The 12,500-nt window shown below is 44.5% G+C and overlaps 1 pseudogene; it reads right to left on the bottom strand.

Annotated features, from left to right (window-relative positions):
* The window catches only part of LOC124020917, a 115,030-nt pseudogene that overhangs the window by 32,302 nt on the left and 70,228 nt on the right, over positions 1-12,500 (bottom strand).

A 12,500-nucleotide genomic window follows, 5' to 3' on the forward strand; every position in this document is an offset into this window, starting at 1 on the left:
AGACTACAGTACTAGACTACAGTACCAGACTAACTAGACTACAGTACTAGACTACAGTACTAGACTAACTAGACTACAGTACTAGACTACAGTACCAGACTAACTAGACTACAGTACTACACTACAGTACCAGACTAACTAGACTACAGTACCAGACTACAGTACTAGACTACAGTACTAGACTACAGTACTAGACTAACTAGACTACAGTACCAGACTACAGTACTAGACTACAGTACCAGACTACAGTACTAGACTACAGTACCAGACTAACTAGACTACAGTACTAGACTACAGTACTAGACTAACTAGACTACAGTACTAGACTACAGTACTAGACTACAGTACCAGACTACAGTACCAGACTACAGTACCAGACTACAGTACTAGACTACAGTACTAGACTACAGTACCAGACTAACTAGACTACAGTACCAGACTACAGTACTAGACTACAGTACCAGACTATCTAGACTACAGTACTAGACTACAGTACTAGACTAACTAGACTACAGTACTAGACTACAGTACCAGACTAACTAGACTACAGTACTACACTACAGTACCAGACTAACTAGACTACAGTACCAGACTACAGTACTAGACTACAGTACTAGACTACAGTACTAGACTAACTAGACTACAGTACCAGACTACAGTACTAGACTACAGTACCAGACTACAGTACTAGACTACAGTACCAGACTAACTAGACTACAGTACCAGACTAACTAGACTACAGTACCAGACTACAGTACTAGACTAACTAGACTACAGTACCAGACTAACTAGACTACAGTACTAGACTACAGTACTAGACTAACTAGACTACAGTACTAGACTAACTAGACTACAGTACCAGACTACAGTACCAGACTAACTAGACTACAGTACCAGACTACAGTACCAGACTACAGTACTAGACTACAGTACTAGACTACAGTACTAGACTAACTAGACTACAGTACCAGACTAACTAGACTACAGTACCAGACTAACTAGACTACAGTACCAGACTACAGTACCAGACTACAGTACTAGACTACAGTACTAGACTAACTAGACTACAGTACTAGACTACAGTACCAGACTAACTAGACTACAGTACCAGACTAACTAGACTACAGTACTAGACTACAGTACTAGACTACAGTACTAGACTACAGTACTAGACTAACTAGACTACAGTACCAGACTAACTAGACTACAGTACCAGACTAACTAGACTACAGTACCAGACTACAGTACCAGACTAACTAGACTACAGTACCAGACTAACTAGACTACAGTACTAGACTACAGTACTAGACTACAGTACCAGACTACAGTACCAGACTAACTAGACTACAGTACCAGACTAACTAGACTACAGTACCAGACTAACTAGACTACAGTACCAGACTACAGTACCAGACTAACTAGACTACAGTACCAGACTAACTAGACTACAGTACCAGACTAACTAGACTACAGTACCAGACTACAGTACTAGACTACAGTTCTAGACTACAGTACTAGACTAACTAGACTACAGTACCAGACTAACTAGACTACAGTACCAGACTAACTAGACTACAGTACCAGACTACAGTACTAGACTAACTAGACTACAGTACCAGACTAACTAGACTACAGTACTAGACTACAGTACTAGACTACAGTACTAGACTACAGTACCAGACTACAGTACTAGACTACAGTACTAGACTACAGTACTAGACTAACTAGACTACAGTACCAGACTAACTAGACTACAGTACCAGACTACAGTACCAGACTACAGTACTAGACTACAGTACTAGACTACAGTACTAGACTAACTAGACTACAGTACTAGACTACAGTACCAGACTACAGTACCAGACTACAGTACTAGACTACAGTACTAGACTACAGTACTAGACTAACTAGACTACAGTACTAGACTACAGTACCAGACTAACTAGACTACAGTACCAGACTACAGTACTAGACTACAGTACTAGACTACAGTACTAGACTACAGTACTAGACTAACTAGACTACAGTACTAGACTACAGTACCAGACTAACTAGACTACAGTACCAGACTACAGTACTAGACTACAGTACTAGACTACAGTACTAGACTACAGTACTAGACTAACTAGACTACAGTACTAGACTACAGTACTAGACTACAGTACTAGACTAACTAGACTACAGTACCAGACTAACTAGACTACAGTACTAGACTACAGTACTAGACTACAGTACTAGACTACAGTACTAGACTAACTAGACTACAGTACTAGACTACAGTACCAGACTAACTAGACTACAGTACTAGACTACAGTACTAGACTACAGTACTAGACTACAGTACCAGACTAACTAGACTACAGTACTAGACTACAGTACTAGACTACAGTACTAGACTAACTAGACTACAGTACCAGACTAACTAGACTACAGTACTAGACTACAGTACTAGACTACAGTACTAGACTACAGTACTAGACTAACTAGACTACAGTACTAGACTACAGTACCAGACTAACTAGACTACAGTACCAGACTACAGTACTAGACTACAGTACTAGACTACAGTACTAGACTAACTAGACTACAGTACTAGACTACAGTACTAGACTACAGTACTAGACTACAGTACTACAGTACCAGACTAACTAGACTACAGTACTAGACTACAGTACTAGACTACAGTACTAGACTACAGTACCAGACTAACTATACTACAGTACCAGACTAACTAGACTACAGTACCAGACTAACTAGACTACAGTACCAGACTAACTAGACTACAGTACTAGACTACAGTACTAGACTAACTAGACTACAGTACCAGACTAACTAGACTACAGTACTAGACTAACTAGACTACAGTACCAGACTACAGTACCAGACTAACTAGACTACAGTACTAGACTACAGTACTAGACTAACTAGACTACAGTACCAGACTACAGTACTAGACTACAGTACTAGACTACAGTACTAGACTACAGTACTAGACTAACTAGACTACAGTACCAGACTACAGTACTAGACTACAGTACCAGACTACAGTACTAGACTACAGTACTAGACTACAGTACTAGACTAACTAGACTACAGTACCAGACTACAGTACTAGACTACAGTACCAGACTAACTAGACTACAGTACTAGACTACAGTACCAGACTAACTAGACTACAGGGTTGAACAGGTAACAGCAGAGCTAACACTACACCATACTGATGCAGAGACCCCTCTTCCTGTTAATAACTTGTTGTCTCTCTCTTGTGGTTTTGTGTTGTTGTGTCCCGGTGAGTCTTCCCAGAAGGCCGAGGGCTTTGTACCGCAGCACAGATGGGAGTGGGAACATACACAATCTGATATTTCATGGCATTTTCTCCTGCTCCACCTCAAACGCTGGCATCTCATTAAAAACTCTCCACATGGTTGTGTCAGCGAAAATAGAGAGTGAGAGACAGACAGACAGAGGGAGAGAGAGAGAGAGAGAGAGAGTGAAAGATAGGACCTTCCTCCTCCTCCTCCTCCTCCTCCTACTCCCTACATCCTTACCTCTCCCCTCCTCCCCCTTACATCCTTACCTCTATCCTCCTCCTCCTCCCTACATCCTTACCTCTCTCCTCTCTTCCTCCTCCTCCCTCCATCCTTACCTCTCCCCTCCTCCCCCTTACATCCTTACCTCTCTCCTCTCTTCCTCCTCCTCCCTCCATCCTTACCCCTCTCCCCTCCTCCCCCTTACATCCTTACCTCTCTCCTCTCTTCCTCCTCCTCCCTCCATCCTTACCTCTCCCCTCCTCCCCTTACATCCTTACCTCTCTCCTCTCTTCCTCCTCCTCCCTCCATCCTTACCTCTCGCCTCCTCCCCTTACATCCTTACCTCTCTCCTCTCTTCCTCCTCCTCCCTCCATCCTTACCTCTCCCCTCTTCCTCCACTCCCTCCCTCCACCTTTCCTTCCCTCCTCCTTCTACCCCCCTCCCTCCCCTCCCTCTACCCCCCCTCCCCTCCCCTCTTTCTACCCCTCCCTCCGCTCCCTCTACCCCTCCCCTCCCTCCTTCTACCCCTCCCTCCCCTCCCTCTACCCCTCCCCCTTCTACCACTCCCTCCCCTCCCCCTCCCCCTTCTACCCCTCCCTCCCCTCCCCTCCCCCTCCCTCCTTCTACCCCTCCCCTCCCTCCTTCTACCCCTCCCTCCTTCTACCCCTCCCCCTCCCTCCTTCTACCCCTCCCTCCTTCTACCCCTCCCTCCCCTCCCCCTCCCCCTCCTATTTCTACCCCCCCCTCCCTCCTTCTACCCCTCCCTCCTACCCCTCCCTCCCCTCCCACTACCTCTCCCCCTCCCTCCACCTTTCCTTCCCTCCTCCTTCTACCCCTCCCTCCTCTCCATCTCACCATCCGTCCACTCCTTGTTTCTGGAGTTCTGAGATGCCGAAGGACAGCGCTCCCATGAAGTCGTTCCTGCTGGTCATATCCCAGTCCCAGATCTCCACCGACAGACGACGGTCCTTATCAGAATCCTTCAGGGGACTATAGACCAGGGAGGAGAGAGGGAAGGAGGTGGGGAGGAAGGGAGGGGGAGGGAGAGGGGGAGGCAGGTGGGGAGGGGAAGGGGAGGGGAAGGGAGGAGGGGGGGAGGGGAAGGAGAGGGAGTGGGAGGGAGGGAGGGAGGGAGAGAGGGGTGAGGGAGGAGAAGAGAAGGAGAATGGGAGGGAGGGAGGGAGGGAGAAGGAGAGGGAGGGAGGAGAGAGAGGAGAGAGAGAGGGGTGAGGGAGGAGAAGGGGAGGGAGGGAGGAGAAGGGGAGGGAGGGAGAAGGAGAAGGGGAGGGAGGGAGGGAGGGAGGGAGGGAGGGAGGGAGGGAGGGGGAGGGAGGGAGGGGGAGGGAGGGAGGGAGGGAGGGAGGGAGGGAGGGAGGGAGGGAGGGAGAGGAGAGAGAGAGGGTGAGGGAGGAGAAGAGAAGGAGAATGGGAGGGAGGGAGGGAGGGAGGGAGAAGGAGAGGGAGGGAGGAGAGAGAGGAGAGAGAGAGGGGTGAGGGAGGAGAAGGGGAGGGAGGAAGAAGGAGAAGGGGAGGGAGGGAGGGAGGGAGGAGAAGGGGAGGGAGAAGGAGAAGGAGAAGGGGAGGGAGGGAGGGAGGGGGAGAAGAGGAGGAAAAAGGAGAAGGGGAGGGAGGGAGGGAGTAGGAGGGAGTAGAGAACACTAACTAAGTCATCTTCCAGTCATTTAGTTTAGAACTGTCTCTCGGAAGTGGAAGATCTTGTGTTGTAAAAAATATCCTCAATGTTAAGGTTTCATACCTCTTTAACAACGATAGTGTAAAGTTCAGATCCCTCTTTAACAAAGATAGTGTACAGTTCAGAGGCCCTCTTTAACAAAGATAGACAGATCTTGAACAAAGATAGTGTAAAGTTCAGAAGCCTCTTGAACAAAGATAGTGTAAAGTTCAGTTGAACAAAAGTTCAGAAGCCTCTTGAACAAAGATAGTGTACAGTTGCCTCTTTAACAAAGATAGTGTAAAGTTCAGAACCTCTGAACAAAGATAGTTAAGTTCAGAGGCCCTCTTGAACAAAGATAGTGTAAAGTTCAGAAAACAAAGATAGTGTAAAGTTCAGAAGTCTCTTGAACAAAGATGAACACCCTCTTTACAAAATTTAAAAAGTGTCAACTGAACATACAATTTGAAAGTTTAAGTTCCAGGTAGGGTTGAGGTTTCCCTTGATGGTCTTGGTCTTCTGCTTGGTGTCACTCTTGGGGTCGGGGATGAGTTTGAGCTTCACGTAGGGGTCAGACAGACCGTTTGGATCCATGGGCACCAGGTTAGAGGCTTCATGGACTGGAGAGGAGAGGAGAGGAGAGGAGAGGAGAGGAGAGGAGAGGAGAGGAGAGGAGAGGAGAGGAGAGGAGAGGAGAGGAGAGGAGAGGAGAGGAGAGGAGAGGAGAGGAGAGGAGAGGAGAGGAGAGGAGAGGAGAGGAGAGGAATGAGAGAGAGGAGGGAGAAGGACGAGGAGAAGGGAGAGAGGGAGGAAAGGAGGAGGGAGAGAGAGGATAGGGAGGGGAGAGGGAGGAGGGAGAGAGACAATAGGTTAGGAGCCTCCTGGACTAGAGAGATTAGCTTAAAAAGGTGTATTAGGAGCAAAACCCTGCACAGCCAGGAGGGTTGACCAGACCTGATTTAAGGAGGTCAGGGTTCACCAGACCTGATGTAAGGAGGTCAGGGTTCACCAGACCTGATGTGAGGAGGTCAGGGTTCACCAGACCTGATGTAAGGAGGTCAGGGTTCACCAGACCTGATGTAAGGAGGTCAGGGTTCACCAGACCTGATGTAAGGAGGTCAGGGTTCACCAGACCAGCATGTGACAGATATAATGAATTTGATTTAATTTGACCATTAATTGATTATTTGTCAGTTTTATGGTAGAAGCTGCTGGTCTGAGAGCTTAATGGTGCAACCTTTTGAGGATCTCAGGGCCCGAATTCATTCAGCCTCCTGAGGGGGAAGAGGTGCTGCCTCTTCACGACCGTCTGGGTTTGTGTGGACCTTATTTAACTAGGCCTTTTTAGTAGTCCGTCATTGTAAATAAGAATTTGTTCTTATCTGACCTAGTGTCTGGCCTTGCAGTCGTGAGTGACCAGGGAGTACCGGAGGGGACTGAGCACGCACCCCTGAGGGGCCCCCGGGTTTAGGATAAGCATGGCAGATGTGTTGTTGCCTACCCTCACCACCTGGTGTCGGCCCGTCAGGAAGTCCAGGATCCAGTTGCACAGGGAGGTGTTTAGTCCCAGGATCCTTAGCTTATTGATGAGCTTTGAGAGCACTATGGTGTTGAACGCTGAGCTGTAGTCAATGAACAGCATTCTCACATGGGTGTTTCATTTGTCCAGGTGGGAAAGGGCAGTGTGGAGTGCAAAAACAGACTGGATCATCTGTGGATCTGCTAAGGGGGGCGGTATGCGAGTTGGAGTGGGATCTAGGATTTCTGGGATGATTTTGGTGGTGATGTGGTGTGTCAAAACTAGCCTTTCAAACCACTTCATGGTGACAGGTGTGAGGTGCTGCAGGACGGTAGCTGTCGACATTTAGACGGGTTACCTTGGAAACGGGGTGACAATGGTGGTCAGCTTGACACATGTTGGGATGACAGACGGAGACACGGAACAGACTGTCTGTGAAGACACTTGGCAGGCAGACAGGCAGACAGGCAGACAGGCAGACACATACACACACACAAATAGAGACACACACACACACAGAGGGAGAGAAAGCACTTATGTTAGCATTAGCAGCTATTTGTGAATAATGAATGTTGATCGTGTGTGTGTGTGTGTGTGTGTGTGTGTGTGTGTGTGTGTGTGTGTGTGTGTGTGTGTGTGTGTGTGTGTGTGTGTGTGTGTGTGTGTGTGTGTGTGTGTGTGTGTGTGTGTGTGTGTGTGTGTGTGTGTGTGTGTGTGTGTGTGTGTGTGTGTGTGTGTGTGTGTCTCAGGGTGTTAATAATGAACATTGATAACACAGACTCAACACTGGACACACACACACACACACACACACACACACACACACACACACACACACACACACACACACACACACACACACACACACACACACACACACACACACACATAGATGTTACCTACAACTGACCATCTACATCACCACACTGCATTATGGGTCTAGATGTTTCTGCGTAGCTACAATCGACATCCACATCACCACACTGCATTATGGGTCTAGATGTTACTGCGTAGCTACAATCGACATCCACATCACCACACTGCATTATGGGTCTAGATGTTACTGTGTTACCTACAACTGACCATCTACATCACCACACTGCATTATGGGTCTAGATGTTACCTACAACATCACCACACTGCATTATGGGTCTAGATGTTACTGAGTAGCTACAATCGACATCCACATCACAACACTGCATTATGGGTCTAGATGTTTCTGCGTAGCTACAATCGACATCCACATCACCACACTGCATTATGGGTCTAGATGTTTCTGCGTAGCTCCAATCGACATCCACATCACCACACTGCATTATGGGTCTAGATTTTACTGTGTTACCTACAACTGACCATCCACATCACCACACTGCATTATGGGTCTAGATGTTTCTGCGTAGCTCCAATCGACATCCACATCACCACACTGCATTATGGGTCTAGATGTTTCTGCGTAGCTCCAATCGACATCCACATCACCACACTGCATTATGGGTCTAGATGTTTCTGCGTAGCTCCAATCGACATCCACATCACCACACTGCATTATGGGTCTAGATGTTTCTGCGTAGCTCCAATCGACATCCACATCACCACACTGCATTATGGGTCTAGATGTTTCTGCGTAGCTACAATCGACATCCACATCAAAATGAGTCCCAGGCGACACCCTTTACCCAACATAAGGCAACTGGGGATGTATTCATTAGTGCACACCGTAGCTAAATGTTTTTGCAACATAAACAATAGATTGTTATTGGAAAAGTGCAGGTAATCCATCCCAGTTTGGGTCCAGTGTTTTTTTTTTGTCAGTTTTCGGTGTCAAATGAATATGACCGCGGTTCTTTATCCAACAGAAAGAGATGTATACTAGCGGACATTCTGACAGACAGCGTTACTACAGGTGTCAGATCTTCATTTGATCTGCCCTGTTTGCAGGAGATCTGGAGGACATTTTAAACATGCAGTTGCGTTGTTTATTAAAAACGCTTCTGAAGTGTGGAATTTCACACTTGATTTTCCCCCTGTACCAACCACCTACAAAAAAATATATATAAATTAAATACAATCCACATAATAACTCCCAATTTCTGTTGCTGCAGGATTATTTTCCTTGCTGTAGCAAACTGGCTCAAATAAAGCTCCTGCATCTGTACTTGTTCTATGTTAAAACAAGCTGATGATGGTACAACACTGCCCCCATGTGGACAGAACTGTCATTTCTAGATTCAAGTTTTAATGTCAAATGCACAAGTAACAGTGAAACGCTTTTCTTTCAAACTCAAAACTCAACAAATAATGTTTGTTTCCAACATTAGGGCTGTTTTCCATAATAAAGAAGTTAAATACACTTTGTGTTTTGTTTCCTTGCCACGATTACTAGCAAGTATTGATTTTGGACTTCAGGAAACTGCAGAGGGAGCACTCCCCACATCGATGGGACAGCAGTGGAGAAGGTGGAAACTTCAAATTCCTCGGTGTACACATCACTGACAAGCTGAAATGGTTCACCCACACAGACAGTGTGGTGAAGAAGGCGCAACAGCACCTCTTCAATCTCAGGAGACTGAAGAAATTGGGCTTGGCACCTAAAACCCTCACAAACTTTTACAGATGCACAATTGAGAGCATCCTTTCGGGCTGTATCACAGCCTGGTATGGCAACTGCACCGCCCTCAACCACAAGGCTCTCCAGAAGGTAGTGAGGTCTGCACAACGCATCACCGGGGGCAAACTACCTGCCCTCCAGGACATCTACACCACCCGATGTTACAGGAAGGCCATAAAGATCATCAAGGACAACAACCACCCGAGCCACTGCCTGTTCACCCCGCTATCATCCAGAAGGCGAGGTCAGTACAGGTGTACCAAAGCTGGGACCGAGAGACTGAAAAACAGCTTCTGTCTCAAGGCCATCGGACTGTTAAATGTGTACATACCCTACATTTCTCATCTCATACGTATATACTGTACTCTATATCATCTACTGCATCCTTATGTAATACATGTATCACTAGCCACTTTAACTATGCCACTTTATATAATGTTTACATACCCTACATCACTCATCTCATATGTATATACTGTACTCTATATCATCGACTGCATCCTTATGTAATACATGTATCACTAGCCACTTTAACTATGCCACTTTGTTTACATACTCATCTCATATGTATATACTGTACTCGATACCATCTACTGTATGCTGCTCTGTACCATCACTCATTCATATATCCTTATGTACATGTTCCTTATCCCCTTACACTGTGTATAAGACAGTAGTTTTGGAATTGTTAGTTAGATTACTTGTTGGTTATCACTGCATTGTCGGAACTAGAAGCACAAGCATTTCGCTACACTCGCATTAACATCTGCTAACCATGTGTATGTGACAAATACAATTTGATTTGATTTGATTTGATCACTAGCACATAGAGGTTGCTGCCTATATACACAGACTTGAATTCACTGGCCACTTTAATAATATAATGGTTACATACCCTACATTATTCGTCTCATATGTAGATACTGTATTCTATACTATTCTACTGTATCTTAGTCTATGCATTACTCATCTCATATGTATATACTGTATTCTATACTATTCTACTGTATCTTAGTCTATGCATTACTCATCTCATATGTATATACTGTATTCTATTCTACTGTATCTTAGTCTATGTATTACTCATCTCATATGTATATACTGTTAAACCAGCTATAATGTTACCATACCCTACATTACTCATCTCATATGTATATACTGTATTCTATACTATTCTACTGTATCTTAGTCTATGCATTACTCATCTCATATGTATATACTGTATTCTATACTATTCTACTATATCTTAGTCTATGTATTACTCATCTCATATGTATATACTGTATTCTATACTATTCTACTGTATCTTAGTCTATGCTGCTCAGACATTGCTATTCCATATATTTATATATTCTAAATTCCATTCCTTTACTTAGATTTGTGGTTATTGTTGTGAAATTGTTAGATACTACTGCACTGTCGGAGCTAGAAACACAAGCATTTCGCTACACTCGCATTAACATCTGCTAACCATGTGTATGTGACAAATAACATGTGATTTCATGAACATCTTTGTCTGACCTGCAGTGTCCTATTTCAACCACTAGATGGAGACACACTACACAGTCTGATGATCTGATACAAAAGCAGCATTCTCAGGTTAGGGCCCTGCTCAACACATCTACCTTCCATCCTTCCCTGTTCAAACACCAACCATCCTTCCCTGTTCAAACACCTTCACCATCCTTCCTTCCCTGTTCAAACACCTTCACCATCCTTCCTTCAGTCCCTGTTCAAACACCTTCACCATCCTTCCTTCCCTGTTCAAACACCTTCACCAACCATCCTTCCCTGTTGAAACACCTTCACCAACCATCCTTCCCTGTTGAAACACCTTCGCCATCCTTCCTTCCAATCATTGGTTAATAGGTGCTAGGTATGTAATGGGCCATTATTAAGAGCTGGCAGAACAGTCACTGGCTGAATAGAAGGAAGGAAGTTATTATGAGAAACAAGGCCTGGTCCAATAGAAACAAGTCTTTCATCTCCATGTGACTGTCTGGTCCAATAGAAACAAGGCCTTCATCTCCATCTGACCGTCTGGACCAATAGAAACAAGTCCTTCATCTCCATGTGACTGTCTGGTCCAATAGAAACAAGGCCTTCATCTTCATCTGACCGTCTGGACCAATAGAAACAACTATATCTGTCTTTATCTATAATATCTGCCCCTGTCTTTATCTAGAATATCTGTCCCTGTCTTTATCTAGAATATCTGTCCCTGTCTTTATCTAGAATATATATCTGTCCCCGTCTTTATCTAGAATATCTGTCCCTGTCTTTATATAGAATATCTGTCCCTGTCTTTATCTAGAATATCTGTCCCTGTCTTAATCTAGAATATCTGTCCCTGTCTTTATCTAGAATATCTGTCCCTGTCTTTATCTAGAATATCTGTCCCTGTCTTTATCTAGAATATCTGTCCCTGTCTTTATCTAGAATATCTGTCCATGTCTTTATCTAGAATATCTGTATCTAGAATATCTGTCCATGTCTTTATCTAGAATATCTGTATCTAGAATATCTGTCCATGTCTTTATCTAGAATATCTGTCCATGTCTTTATCTAGAATATCTGTCCCTGTCTTTATCTAGAATATCTGTCCCTGTCTTTATCTATAATATCTGTCCATGTCTTTATCTAGAATATCTGTATCTAGAATATCTGTCCATATCTTTATCTAGAATATCTGTCCCTGTCTTTATCTAGAATATCTGCCCCTGTCTTTGTCTAGAATATCTGTCCATGTCTTTATCTAGAATATCTGTCCCTGGCTTTATCTAGAATATCTGTCCATGTCTTTATCTAGAATATCTGTATCTAGAATATCTGTCCATATCTTTATCTAGAATATCTGTCCCTGTCTTTATCTAGAATATCTGCCCCTGTCTTTGTCTAGAATATCTGTCCATGTCTTTATCTAGAATATCTGTCCATGTCTTTATCTAGAATATCTGCCCCTGTCTTTGTCTAGAATATCTGTCCATGTCTTTATCTAGAATATCTGTCCCTGGCTTTATCTAGAATATCTGCCCCTGTCTTTATCTAGAATATCTGTATCTAGAATATCTGTCCATGTCTTTATCTAGAATATCTGTCCCGGTCTTTATCTAGAATATCTGTCCCTGTCTTAATCTAGAATATCTGTCCATGTCTTTATCTAGAATATCT

The sequence above is a fragment of the Oncorhynchus gorbuscha genome, unplaced genomic scaffold, assembly GCF_021184085.1.
Source record: "Oncorhynchus gorbuscha isolate QuinsamMale2020 ecotype Even-year unplaced genomic scaffold, OgorEven_v1.0 Un_scaffold_985, whole genome shotgun sequence".
NCBI classification, from domain to species: Eukaryota; Metazoa; Chordata; class Actinopteri; order Salmoniformes; family Salmonidae; genus Oncorhynchus; species Oncorhynchus gorbuscha.